Source organism: Urocampus carinirostris, chromosome 14 (genome assembly GCF_059441175.1).
Source record: "Urocampus carinirostris isolate Australia breed hairy pipefish chromosome 14, RoL_Ucar_1.0, whole genome shotgun sequence".
NCBI classification, from domain to species: Eukaryota; Metazoa; Chordata; class Actinopteri; order Syngnathiformes; family Syngnathidae; genus Urocampus; species Urocampus carinirostris.
In genome coordinates, this window is record NC_142362.1 from 23,223,721 (window position 1) to 23,237,236 (window position 13,516).

General features: G+C 37.8%; 1 long non-coding RNA gene across 2 annotated transcripts in view; it reads right to left on the minus strand.

Annotated features, from left to right (window-relative positions):
• LOC148352998 (uncharacterized) overlaps positions 1 to 13,516 on the minus strand; it is a 43,377-nt gene that overhangs the window by 13,340 nt on the left and 16,521 nt on the right. The window contains exon 2 of one of the 2 annotated variants that reach the window (XR_015852678.1): positions 12,140 to 12,279. This is a non-coding gene — a long non-coding RNA (uncharacterized LOC148352998). Of the gene's footprint in view, positions 1 to 4,506; positions 4,672 to 12,139; positions 12,280 to 13,516 lie in introns of those variants that run through there. The other variant, XR_015852677.1, reaches the window with a different exon arrangement.

Here is a 13,516-nt window from a genome sequence, read left to right on the forward strand (position 1 = left end):
TTATCTCATCTCATCTCATTAGCCGTACCGCTTATCCTCATTAGGGTCGCGGGGGGGCTGGAGCCCATCCCAGCCATCTCCGGGCAGTGGGCAGGGGACACCCTGAACTGGTTGCCAGCCAATCGCAGGGCACACAGGGACAGACAACTCATTCGCTCATTCAAACCTAGGGACAATTTGGACCGGCCAATTCACCTGAAATGCATGTTTTTGGAACGTGGGAGGAAACCGGAGTGCCCGGAGGAAACCCACACAAGCACGGGGAGAACATACAAACTCCGCACAGGAAGTCTGGAGCTGGATTTGAACCCACGACAGGTTCCCATGACTTGAACTGTGCCGCACAAGCGCTAACCACTGCGCCGCCATGCTGCACAAATCTATTATTCGTGTAGATAAATTAATTATTTAAAATACTTAAAATTCAATATTCATTTAACTTAATGTACTCAATCTTTTATTTTAATTGTGTGTAATAATAAAGACTGATTACTTTTGTGTCAAGTAGAAATATATGTATTTTTGCTGATGTTGAAACATAATTTAAAAGGTCACCATTTGTAAAATCAAACAATATTAATAAGCATAATAAAGATGAGGATTAAAATACTATTGGTCAGGCCACACACAAGGGGATTAATTGTGGAAATTATTTACAAATTGATGAATGTTTTGAGGGGTTCATTCAAAATTCCAGCGTCAAAAAGTGGTATTTTGGAAAAAATATTCCTATTGATTTGAATAAAAAAATAACATATCTTTCTACTTTCTGACTTGGCATAAGTAAAACATTTTTCAAAGTTTTCTACAATGTCATTTTGTCAAAAGTTGTTTTAAAATCGACGGATTGAAATAAAAAAAAAAAAGAGTTAATTAGATTTATAGACAATTAATTACACATTGATGGCATGTGATTATTTATTGGTTCCTTAGTATAGGATATTCTATTTCTCATCGTTATTGCAATTTTAAGCTCGTATACATTTTTAATTTATTTATTTTACTGAAGAAACATTGGGTTACTACAGTTAATTAAAAAAAAAGAAAAAAAAAGGGGGGGGGGGGTGTATTGCAAATGACAGAAGAGTTTAAACACTTTACTTGGTGGGCCATGTATGGCTCCTGTGCCGCACTTTTGAAACAGCTCATTAAGGATACATTCTGACAATCTAGATCAGATATGTGAAAGTCAAGGCTTGTGGGCCACAAGACTTGTTCATACCATTTAAAATTTAATTCAAGGCCAAGTATTATTATTATTATTATTATTAAGTTGACAAAAAGCCCACACTATAGGAAATTAGACTTAAAACTTTTCAATGCCAATCAAGGCTTTCTTTTTAGAAAAACAAATTCACTGCCTTTTAAGACTTTTCAATGATCCGCAGGAACCCTGCACTTCAGGACTGTTAAGCCAATCAGATTGCAGAACACTATTCATGATAAAAATCCCCGAAGCAATGAGACCTTAAACGGGAACCGCCTTATAATGAGGTATAACAGTCTATATCAAGGAAATTTCTTTTTTTGTCCCTGTGGTAAATTAAAGAATAATGATGGAACCTAAAGAAAATATTGCTTTATTTATCTGATCATATTGAAAATACTGGTTAGCTTTTCAATGGGTTCACTGTACCAGGGTTTTTCAGATGGTGGGTTACGACTGTCTTTTTGGTCGGAGCTCTGTTTTCAGTGGGTCGTGGGCCTTTGCGATGGCAGAGTAAAGCCAATGAAAGAAGAAATATATACCTGAGGGGCAACTACACTCCTTGACAGTATAGTGTGATAATAACAAAAAAATAAAAATAAATACACACCCAGTTTTCCCATTGATTCTACCAAACTCAGGTTATGGTTACAGCTAATGTCGAAATACGTACTGCTTAATTTTCTTCAAAGCAAGGTTAGTCATTATTTACCTATTGATAAGCTAATTATAAAAAAGTTGATTTGCTGAACTTGAATAGTTTGGAATTCCTTATTTTAATGTTGCATTTATTTTTAGTGTGTAGATTAAAAACTGCTACAGAAAAGTAAGATTTTTCCACACATAGTGCATTGATGGGTTCAGTGGGCGAGGTTCCTCTGCTAAAAGTACATACTTTTAGTTGTTCTAAAATATATATTCACACACTACCGCTCACTTGGAAAATCTCATTCTTAGCTTGAAGGATAAAATTATTATTTTTCCAAATAAAAAACATTATTTTTAATTTTGATGTCTCGACTATACTTTTTTTTATTTTGCAGGTCATTTGATTCATAAAAAAACTTTTCATGAAAAAGACACCAATGTCTGGGTGACCCCAAACTTTAGAAAGGTAATGGATATAATGTCGGTATTTGCACTTTTTCATCTCATGTCTGCGTAGGTTGAGTTCCTGAAGCTACTCAAAAGTAAATGGTGTTGGAGTTAATCTAAAAAAAAAGAGGCTTATTAAACGCTAAAGGGAATATATTGTTACGAGAAGTTGTTTCAGTTTTGCCCATCATTTTGTTAAAAAAAGCGTGAATTTATTTTACTATTTCTGGTTTTAACTACACAATCCTTTCATTCAATACATTTCACATGTAGATTTTTTTTCACTTGATTTAGGTCGAGGCTTGTAATTGCATTTGACGCTGCGCCCCCAAGTCCACTTGAGAAACACTGCACTCGAATATATGCGTCATTTTAAATTTTTTTAACATTTGGTCAGCCTTTTGCCTGTGGCTTCATTTTAAGGGGGCCCTTCCATCTGTTTGACTTTGAGACACCTGATCTAAATCAATGTTTTTCAGTTTTTGGATCATATCAAGAAAATTCATTAAATGCAAAGATTGCACAATTGAAACTACAAATAGTAGGAAATTTTCACTTAAAAATACAAACCTGAAACAACATCAAGTATTGTATTTTCCGGACTATTAAGGCACACCTTCAAAATATCCGTCCGTGACTTGTTTCATATATAAGGCGCATTAAATCAAAACTACAGTAAGAGTGAGTGTTGCATTAAAAAATATATATCATAAATTAAAATACACTTATTTCAAAGATCAGAAATATTATGAAATCTGGTAATACTTTAAAATACTACAGAAAGTAAACCAACAAAAATCAACTGCAGAAATGCTACAAAAATAATATAGGAATACTAAAAAATATTATCATAATACCTTAAGTTAAAAATACTTATACTAATATAGTTATACTATATTGCAAAAATAAAACCACAGAAATTCTACAAAAACACCATAGCAATCCTACAAAACTACTATGTAATATTACAAAACAAAAATACTACTACAATAATACTGCAGAAAAAGCCCCCCCCCAAAATAATAAACCACGGAACAACAGCAGAAATGCTACAAAAAAACTAGTCACACTACAAACACACTATTGTAATACAACAAAAATAATACCGTAATACTAAAAACTAAACGAAATAAACTGTTCTAATATTACAAAACTATTGCCTCTGTATTACTGTTATTTAAGAATATTACTAAGGATATACAACTGTGGTAATACTACAATAACAACAACAATTTCAACAATGGAAGTGCTACAGAAATGCAGCACAAATATTATTTTAGTACTATAAAGATATACTACAATAGTGCTACAAAATACTACATTAACACTATAATGCAAAAAACACAACAATGGATAGACTCCAAAAATACTATTGCAATACTACAAATTACGATTGTACCAGTACAAAAATTATATTGCAGACATATTTCAAATATAAATCTACAGTAATACTACGGAAACAGTCCCAAAAAAACCCTACAAAAATCACAGAACTATTGCCATCTAATGTTATAGAAATTTAAATGACCCTCAGTTTCTCTTGAGCATTATTTTGCTAAGATGATGATAGATGATGGTCTGCATTTATATAGCGCGTTCAAGTCCATGAATACAAAGCGCTTTACAATGTGCTTCACGCTTGGGCAAAGGCCCGCGACCCGCCAGTTGAGAACCGTTGATCTAAATTATATCAACTATCGAATATATTACACATATTTTTTTCCAGATCATCTGCAAATGCAGAGTGGTAGTGCAGTTATCATAAAACAAAGGCTACTTTTGTAGTCCCCTTCTGTAGTTGAGCGTTTTCCCTCCTAAAAGTGAGCGGAGGTTCCGGGTATATTTGTTGACACTGCGCGGCTCCACGCGAGCACGGCAGGCAACTGCGCGTCCCGCTCAAACTGGGTCCGAATAAAAAAACAAAAAAATAGCACCAACCTTCCATTGAAAACTGGTGCAACTATCAGTCGAATACACAAAATCGTAACTAGGACGGGGGATACAGAAATATTCCTGGTGGAAAATGGAGCGCCTTGTTTTGCGCGTTCCATCCGTCCGTCTACTCCGCCGCCTCCCCCGACAGATGCTAACTCGCTCAGCTAACCTGCTAGCTCACGAAAAAAACAGACTAACGTCTCCTCTACGGCGTTCCCTCCCCCCTCCGTCAAAACTCTAAATTAAAAACGTCGCGCGGCGGATTTTACCTCTTCTTCCTTCCGTACGCCGCTTTCCCTTTTCTCTTGCCTCCGTCATTAAAAAAAAGTATTTTAATGTCCGTACAAGAAGCAAAGATTGGCGGCGGGTCGTCCCGTCTCTTACGTCCGCGGCATCCTGCAGTAAAACCGGGGCAGCTGCTCGGAGGTTCGCGGTGCACTCGAAAATGGCGCCGAAAGATACACTCATTCAAATTCGATAGAGTCTGTCAGCCTTCCTATTGGCTGTTTTCGGCAGCGGCACTCGCCGCTGATTGGTCAGAATAAGGACGTGCGCCGGAGGCGAGCGAGAGACGGAGAGCAAGAGAGAAAAAGGGAAAGAGCAGGCAAGCGCGCAGACTTTAACCCGTGTGTGAAACTTAAGGCCTCCGGGCCAGATCAGGTCCGTAAGACAACGGTAAAAGAAGCACAAGAAAAAAGACTGCAGTTTGAAATGTGTCCAGTTGATCTGTTATACTGTATAGTCTGTCATCTGTACAGACCTTTGAGACTTTTTGTGATTAAGAAAGCTGTATTTTTCTCTCTCTTTCTCTTCTCCCTGTCATTCTTTTTCTCTCTATGTGTATTGCCCCTTCTCTCTCTATTGCTCTCTCCCTCCTTATTACTGTCAATATTGTTTTCTTTCTGTTTTTCTCATTCCCTTCCTGTCTCTCCTTCCATTATTCTCTTTTTTCCCTTTTCTCTATTTCTTTTTATCTGTGTCCCTCTCTGTATGTCCTCTCTCCCTTTATTCCCCCATTTCTCTCACTTTTTCCTTCTCTTTCTTTCTTTCTTTGTTTATCTTTCTCTCTTCCTCTCTCTTATTTTGTCCCTGTCTTTCTCTTTCTTTGTTTTTCTCTCTCTGTCGTTCTCTCTGTCTTTCTCTCTCCCTCTTTATCTCATCATTTTGTGTGTCTTAGCCCTATTCAAAACCGTCGTTAAAATGTTAAATATATAAATGATGATGAATATAAAAATGGTAAAAAGTAAAAATGGTGAAAGTACTACTAAGCATTTGTTGATTCAGTGCCACTCTCGACCCCGGTATTCTTTTGTGTGTCATCCCCAATAAAATAAAAAAAAGTTGACATTAACGTTAAAAATATAACTATAATATGTCTAAAATGGCAGCACGGTGGCGTGGTGGTTAGCGCTTGTGCGGCACAGTTCTGAGGTCATGGGTTCAAATCCAGCTACCAACCTTCCTGTGTGGAGTTTGCATGTTCTCCCCGTGCTTGCGTGGGTTTCCTCCCACATTTAAAAAAACATGCATGTCAGGTTAATTGGCCGGTCCAAATTGTCTCTAGGTGTGAATGAGCGAGCGGATTGTCTGTCCCTGTGTGCCCTGCGACTGGCTGGCAACCAGTTCAGGGTGTCCCCTGCCCACCGCCCGAAGCTGGCTGGGATGGGCTCCAGCACCTCCGCGGCCCTACTGAGGATAAGCGGTGCAGATAATGGATGGATGGATGTTTAAAATGGCAAAACAGAAATATTTTTTTAATTTTATTTGGTGCCTGTCTTATCCGTAGTGTCCCATAACGTGTCCTCTTTACCACAAAAATCGAGATTAACTGGTAAAAATATTATGTTAAAAATATAGATGTCTGCATTTATATTTATTATAATGCAGACATCTATATTGGAGGTAATCCTATACTAAAAAGGATTACCTCCAATTTTTTTGGGTCATTTTTTTCTGTTTTTTTTCAGTGAAAGGAATGTTTCCAATAATAAAAAAATGCCTTCATTTGGAGATAAGCTTTTCTTATTAGAGCAAATTGGGCAGGCCTACATCGTCTTTTTTCTCTCCTCATATATAACCGATGAATCAGATTTGAGACTGTATCAACAGGCATAAAAACATCAATTTTTTCTAAATCTTCTGCCCCCTCTACCTATTTCTTTTCACCCATTGCCACCTCGTACTCAAAAGATTTGCCCACTCCTGCCATATGGCATTCAGTTTATGGCACTGGTGATGGGAGTTCTTTTTTGAGAAGCGGCTCTTTCAGCTTGGGTCACTAAAAAGACACGGTTCTGTTGGCTCCCAAACAGCTCTTCAGATTTTCTTTTTTCTCTTTTTAAAGTTAAACTACAGTACATTATGCAACAGTATACTCAAAATGAATTAATGATTAATTTCTAAAATGTAATATAATGCTATACTATAATAGCCTTTTTTAAGTCTACAGAAAACTTTGAAATAATTTAAACTTTTAACTCAAGTTTAAATTAGAAACAACAAACTATAAAATACATGAGTATACTTTCGGATCAAATACATAACAATTTTAGCTTTTTAATCGATTAACTAGTTAAAAGTCAGACACGGAATACCTAAATTAATGCAAAAAATACATATATATGTATATATATATATATATAAATTTAAATGATTGACTCTTTGGTGTTATAAATACACTACAAACCACATGACTTTAACCTATTTACAATTACATTATTAAAATGTGTAAAAAATGAATAAAATGTCGCTATTGAAGATTTGGAAAGTGCTTCAGCGTTGAGGGACTGATTATTTTTCCCGCTTCGATTCATTTCTTTTTTATGACTTTCTCTGTGTCCTCGGTTTATGACGCCACACATACTGACCAATCACGTGCGCCTTCTGTTAAAAAAAAGTGGGAGATAAAGAAAAGTGTCTTCAAGGGAGCCGGCTTCTTGTTTATTGGGAGCCGACTCCCGTCATTTACTGTAATTTAAAGACCTGGCTCAAATAGCCGTTCTGTACGCGAACGACACATGCCTATTGGCCGACTTTTGGGTGAACCCAACTCAGTTAATATGCACAACAGTGCCATAGCTGACGTTTTATATTTAGTACAAAGCAATGATTCATCTGCGCTCAATAAAATAACCAAAAGAAGAAAAGACTCTCCCACGCCAGGTGTCACTGCCTTTCTTCTCACGAAAACGTTTAATATTTAACTTCGGGCTACATTTGAAAGAAACAGTAATGCGCGGAGGGACAGTGACTGCATGATGGCACCTGCGCCACCAGAGAACCCCCCTCCCCCAAAAAACCTATATTCCTACACAATACCATAATCAACAACAATACCGCTTCGAAGGTTAGACTTCTGCTTTTCTCCCCTTGAAAACGCCTACAATTTGAAGAATAAACCGCTTTTTCAAATTCAACAAAATAAGTGTCATGAACCGGAACAGGGGGAGGACCCAGATGCGTAACGTTTCTCACACAAGCTTTATTTTACGGGAATGGGGCAGTCATGCATATTAAAACAAACGCCAGTGATTCAGCGATCGCTGAGCGGAAGAATAAAGACAGAAGTCTGGTGTGGAACAACAGGAAGCCAGAGACCATCGAGATCGATACCAGTTACACGAGCCGATGCCGGATAGAACAGGACTGGCAGGATTGATAACAGATATAGGAGACTGGAGACAGAGATCGGACAGAACGAGATTGACGGGAACAATCCAGACACTGGAGACCGGAGACCGATATCAAAACAGGACGAAATAGATGGGATTGATAGGATACACAAATAGGATACCGGACAGGGTCAAAACACACTTCTTGTGGGTGCAGAGGTTCGTTGATGGACTGACAAAGAGTGAGTGAGAGCACTGAGTTTAAATAGGAGGGAAGCCAATCAGTCAACGAGCCGCAGCTGGCGCCAAATGGGCGGGGCCAATTGTGCAACATGGGCAACCGTGACAATAAGATGATATAAAAAAATAAATAAGTTACAAAAAATAGTTCGAGATTAGTATTTTAGTCTACAGCTGCTTTATTTTAAAGGGAGATTAAGTCGTTGTGCGAGAATATACCGCTCCAACGATTGCATCCGATTTTTGTTTTCGTAAAACCTTGTCCAGTTGTAAACAAGCACATGTTGTTTACAGTCAGTAGTCAATTTGTCCAATACCCAGGGTTGGGTAGGGTCACTTTAACTTGATTACTTTCAATTACTTTTGGATTACTCCAATACCAAATATGCTAATAAAAGACAAAAAAAACTAAATATGAATAAAACTACTACATTTTATGAAGGCTTGGGGAGTAACGGAATACATGGAACGGCAAAAATGATGTTGGCAAGCTGTTGGGATTTATTTTCTTTTTTTTTCTGTCGCATTTTATGTTAGTTTTGCCGGAGATCAAAGAGCTCAAAGCCAGGAGAGAAAGCTTACCACGTGTTGTGAGTCATAATTGTATTCATATTTAGTTTCTTTTGTCTTTTATTAGCATATTTGGTATTGGAGTGTCAGGTTTTCAATGTAAATCTCTTAATTTTCTGTCTCAAGGTAATTAGCTTGTTTTTATATTACTAAATATAAAAACAATGTTTCTCATACAAACACACACATAAAGTAAAGTTTCAACAATGAGTGTAATTATATCTCTTGTACTTTTATCAATCTTGTATTTTATTTTGAAATCGTGTTCTTGTCAACTGTTTCCTCTGACGTGAATAAACACTCCCCTCTCTCTACAGTATTCGGGACCTCAGCCAAGTAGGGCGTGAGTTTTTTGCTCCCACCATCATGTCGAATTAAACTATATACATGTATTTTATCTGTGCAAATATAGCCACTAAATAGTTTTAATAATGTCTATCCCTGACAGGAGTAATCCAAAAGTAATTGAAAGTAATTGAGTTTAAGTAACCCTACCCAACCCTGCCAATACCCTCTGACGGTAAAAACCTTTTATTGCAGTTGAATTTTAGTGAGGCATGTTTTGGCGGCCCATGTTTAAAACCGCCAAATAAAGGTTAATGGAACGTGTTTAAATCAGGATTCTTTTCTGGGGGAACTTATTACCAAATAAGGAAAGGCCTTTGTAAGTGTTTTATGTGTGTTATGCTTCTTTTAAATATTGTTTCAAATTCTTGTACTGTATAATCCTGCCCACAGGTATTTAGCGTTGTATAGAGGCAGGGTTCCTACAGCAAGTTAAATTCATGACCTGCTAAGACTATTTCAATGCCTCTTGAAATCAAATTTAAGACCAAGTTGACATAAAACATAATTGAAAAAGACAAAACAATAAAACACAAATTTTCTTGCTCATAATACATTGTGAAACGTACACATTACTAGTCATGGCGAATAAAGTTCGTCGGAAAGCCACTTCTCGTTAAATTAACCAATAACTAACTAACTAACTAAATTGACTAATTAAAGAAGTGTGATAAGGCATTTAGATTAAAAGTTTGTGTTACTTTCTTCCTCAAATTGAGTTTCAACGTCAGTATTTTATGGCTGACAAAATGGTGTCCTGGGCCATTTATAACTCGGGTATCTTTGGTTGTCAGTCCCCACAGCTGAGTCATTGGTTCAGACCAGACGGGCATGTCTAAACTGAACACGCTGAGTATCGTTCCGTCATCCGTCTATGAAAGAGGCGGTAGATGTTGAAGCGGCTTCCCAAAAGTAAATGTTGCAACAGTCAGAGTAGGCCACAGTTGGGTAGTAGACAAAACAGGAAGCGTGGATGCAAACTTTGGATCATGAGTTTAATCTGCGAAAGGAGGAACAACCTTCAGCCTTCAGAGGCATTTGATAATATAAGTCCAAAAATAACCCTCGGGGCAGTCGGCACTGGCACGTTTATAAATTCACGTGTATGAAGTATGACTTTTTCCTAATAATGAACCATCTTGATGGGACATTTATTTTTTTAAATAATTATTATTTTAAAAATTGATTATACAGTGGTGCCTCTTTATACCAGCACCACTAAACAAGAGAATTTTGAGTTTCATGTCAATGGAAACCCTTGCTCGTCATACAGAGGAAAATCCAGGTCACGAGCAGTCCCAGGAGCTACCACCAGAGACCGCTCAAGACCGTTTACTGCTTGTGACTCACCACAAGCATCAGCTAGTTTTAGCCTGCGTATGCAAACTACTTGCTGTATCGCTACCTCAAAGATTTCCTTTGTGCATTGTGTTCCGCATTCTCATGGGCTAAACAGAGGAGGATGCTTTTTGTCGCCAACAAAGTTGGACCTCTCCACCTGCTGAACTTGCTCCGGGGCCACATGCCGTTCTTTGTCAGTCCCTAGTGGCTCCCCGGCGCTTTTAAAAAAATGTTTGATAATCAAAAAATATAAGGTTTCTGTATGACAGAATCGGAAGGTAAATGAAGAAACCTGATGGCGGCAATTTATCATGTCAGGGGGATTAGGGCTGTAATTTATACAGGTGGGCAATAAAACAAAAAGTGTATTTTTAAAACGATAATTTGATGGATGTTATCCGTAAAAAAAAAAGAAAAGTTTATCAAGCAGAGTACTTGTATTTGTTAAACAGATATATGAGCCTGTAAATGTATTTTTTTTCTTGAGTAATACATGATAGATAAATACACATATAAATAAAAGTTTCTATTTCACCACTTTAGACTATGGCAGGACGTTTTTGAATACAACTCTCGCGAAAAACGAGAGAACAGTTTTTGTGTGTACTTTCATTTCAAGTTACAGTAAGTTAAAATTTAAATGTACAGTAAGTGCTTATGTATCATCAACATTCTCTCGCCTTCACACCTGTCAACCTCAACCGAATTAATAGTTGCAATTTCCCTTATTTAGTGATAGTAAAACTTACAAACACAAGCTGCACAGACTATGTAGAATACAGCGACAATATTTGCTAACTACGATGACGTTGTCGTCTGCTACCAGTGACCGTGACGATCTGGATTAGAGCCAAAATGGGCAAGACCAGACGACATGCGTAGGTTTTTTTTAATTATAAAAAATGTGATAAGGCTTACTCAATTCTAAATGATCCAAAAACGTATAAAATACAGGGAAAACATAGAAATACACATATATTGACAGGTATGAGATCTCTGTCAAACGTCTTTGTAACTACAACTCCCTTCCTCTGGATATCCGTCGTTACAGCGACTGCCTCATTGGTAGGTGCTCATAATAAACTCGCATTTTATTTGGTTGATATCATCATTTCTCTTATTACTCTGTTTCTATGTTTGAATACTATTTGAATGTGTTTTTAGTAATGAAGATGTGTTTAATAGCTATTTAGAATTCACTCTGATAGTTTTGGGAGGAAAGAAAAGGACAAATTATTCATCTATCCATTATCTGCCCCTCTTATCTACAGTAGGGTCACAGAGGTGCTGGTTGTTGTTGTTGTTGTTGTTGTTAGATCGCTTCAAGTCGTCTAAAGATGATCTTTAGGAACGACATGGAACGCTTCGGTTGTGTTACGAGTTTTGCTAATTGGCCGCTCCGAAAGCGGATGAGGTCAGCTTTGGGTAACTTGTACCGAAGCGTTCGTGTAGCGGGTGGGAGACGCATTCGTCGGCCATGTGGCCGTCCACAGGACACCACGTGGAGGTTGCGTTCCTTGTCCTGCCAGAGGTGCTGGTGCCCATCCCAGCCGTGTTCGAGCAGTGAGCAGGGGACACCCTGAACTGGTTGCCAGCCATTCGCAGGCACACAAAGACAGACAACCATTCACCCGCCCATTTACACCTAAGGACAATTTGGACTGGCCAATTAACTTGGCATGCATGTATTTGGAATGTGTTAGGAAACCAGAGAGCCCGGAGGAAACCCATGCAACAAAGGGAGAACATACGAACCCCACACAGGAAGGTTGGTAGCTGGATAGGATCCCGTTACCTCAAGGATGGACAAGGCACCTGGATGATGCGACAGGAGTAAACCAGTGAAAGCTGACGGGCCCTGCTGTTGAACAGAAGAGTGTGTTGTGTCACCCCGATACCCGAGTGACACAGCCGCTTTCTTGTGTCCCGTTTTATCTGGACGGAAGAAAGCATGACCAACTTTGGGTGCCAGGGTGCTTAACTCGTTTGGGTGTTCAGGCATTTAGGTTGGCCTTGGTCAAATTTGTTTGTGTTTTTTTGCTGCTTTTTCCTTTTTCTTTTCTTTGTTTTTGTGTGTTTGTCTTGCTGTCGGTCTTCCCTGTAAAGGGATATAACCAAGATAGATAGATAGATAGATAGATAGATAGATAGATAGATAGATAGATAGATAGATAGATAGATAGATAGATAGATAGATAGATAGATAGATAGATAGATAGATAGATAGATAGATAGATAGATAGATAGATTCAGATTCAGATTTACTTTATTGTCATTCGTGTACACGTGTATACAGAACGAAATGTCGATACAGAACGAAATGTCGATACATCTGACCCGCACAGGTTCTTTGAACGTCAGCCGGGATAGATAAGATTAACCAGATAGATAGATAGATAGATAGATCCTGAAAAAAAGATGCTTCTAATCTGACAGGTGATATCTTCATTGAAAGGAAAAAAAACACAATGGCCTTTCAAATAATTGTCAAGTTTTCTTCAAATAATTAATGTTTACTTAAATTTGACTAAAAATCCCATATCCTACTTAATGATAACTTGAAAAAAAATTAAAACTTGAACGATTATAATCATGATTCCCCTTGAAAAGTAATCCATCAAAATGTTTTTAGATTTCTTTATTGCAAGCTTACTTCAGATATTTTTCAACATCATGCATGCTCCACCAGTTTTCAGACGAGTATTAAGACCCTTGACTTTTAAACTACAATTGCACGTCTCATCATGCATTCTTTCCTTTAGTTCAGAGCATTTCGGGTCAAACTCTCTTCAGTTTATTGGGAAGCGCACACAACCTTTTGCTAAAAGGAATTTTATATTCCTAGAAAATTGTATTTCTTACTCAGAAGTTTCTCAAGTAAGATGAAGAGTCATTTTAATTCTTATGCACTTTGGCCAATTTAACAACACACATGGCAAAAATAGCCAATAAACTCACAAGTTTGTGAAGCAATGTATTATAAGTTCATTTTACTACTTTCGGTTGGATCCCTTAACCAGGAGGGTTGTTGGGGCGCCATTTCTTGTGGTGAGACTTGGGCAAGTACAGCCTGGTGGTGCCCATCCCTCTCCAGGCCAACATGTGGGAAAATGCTACCGCTAAACCATTGTTAGCCCAATTACAAAAGCATACAGTGTCATACAGGGTAAAG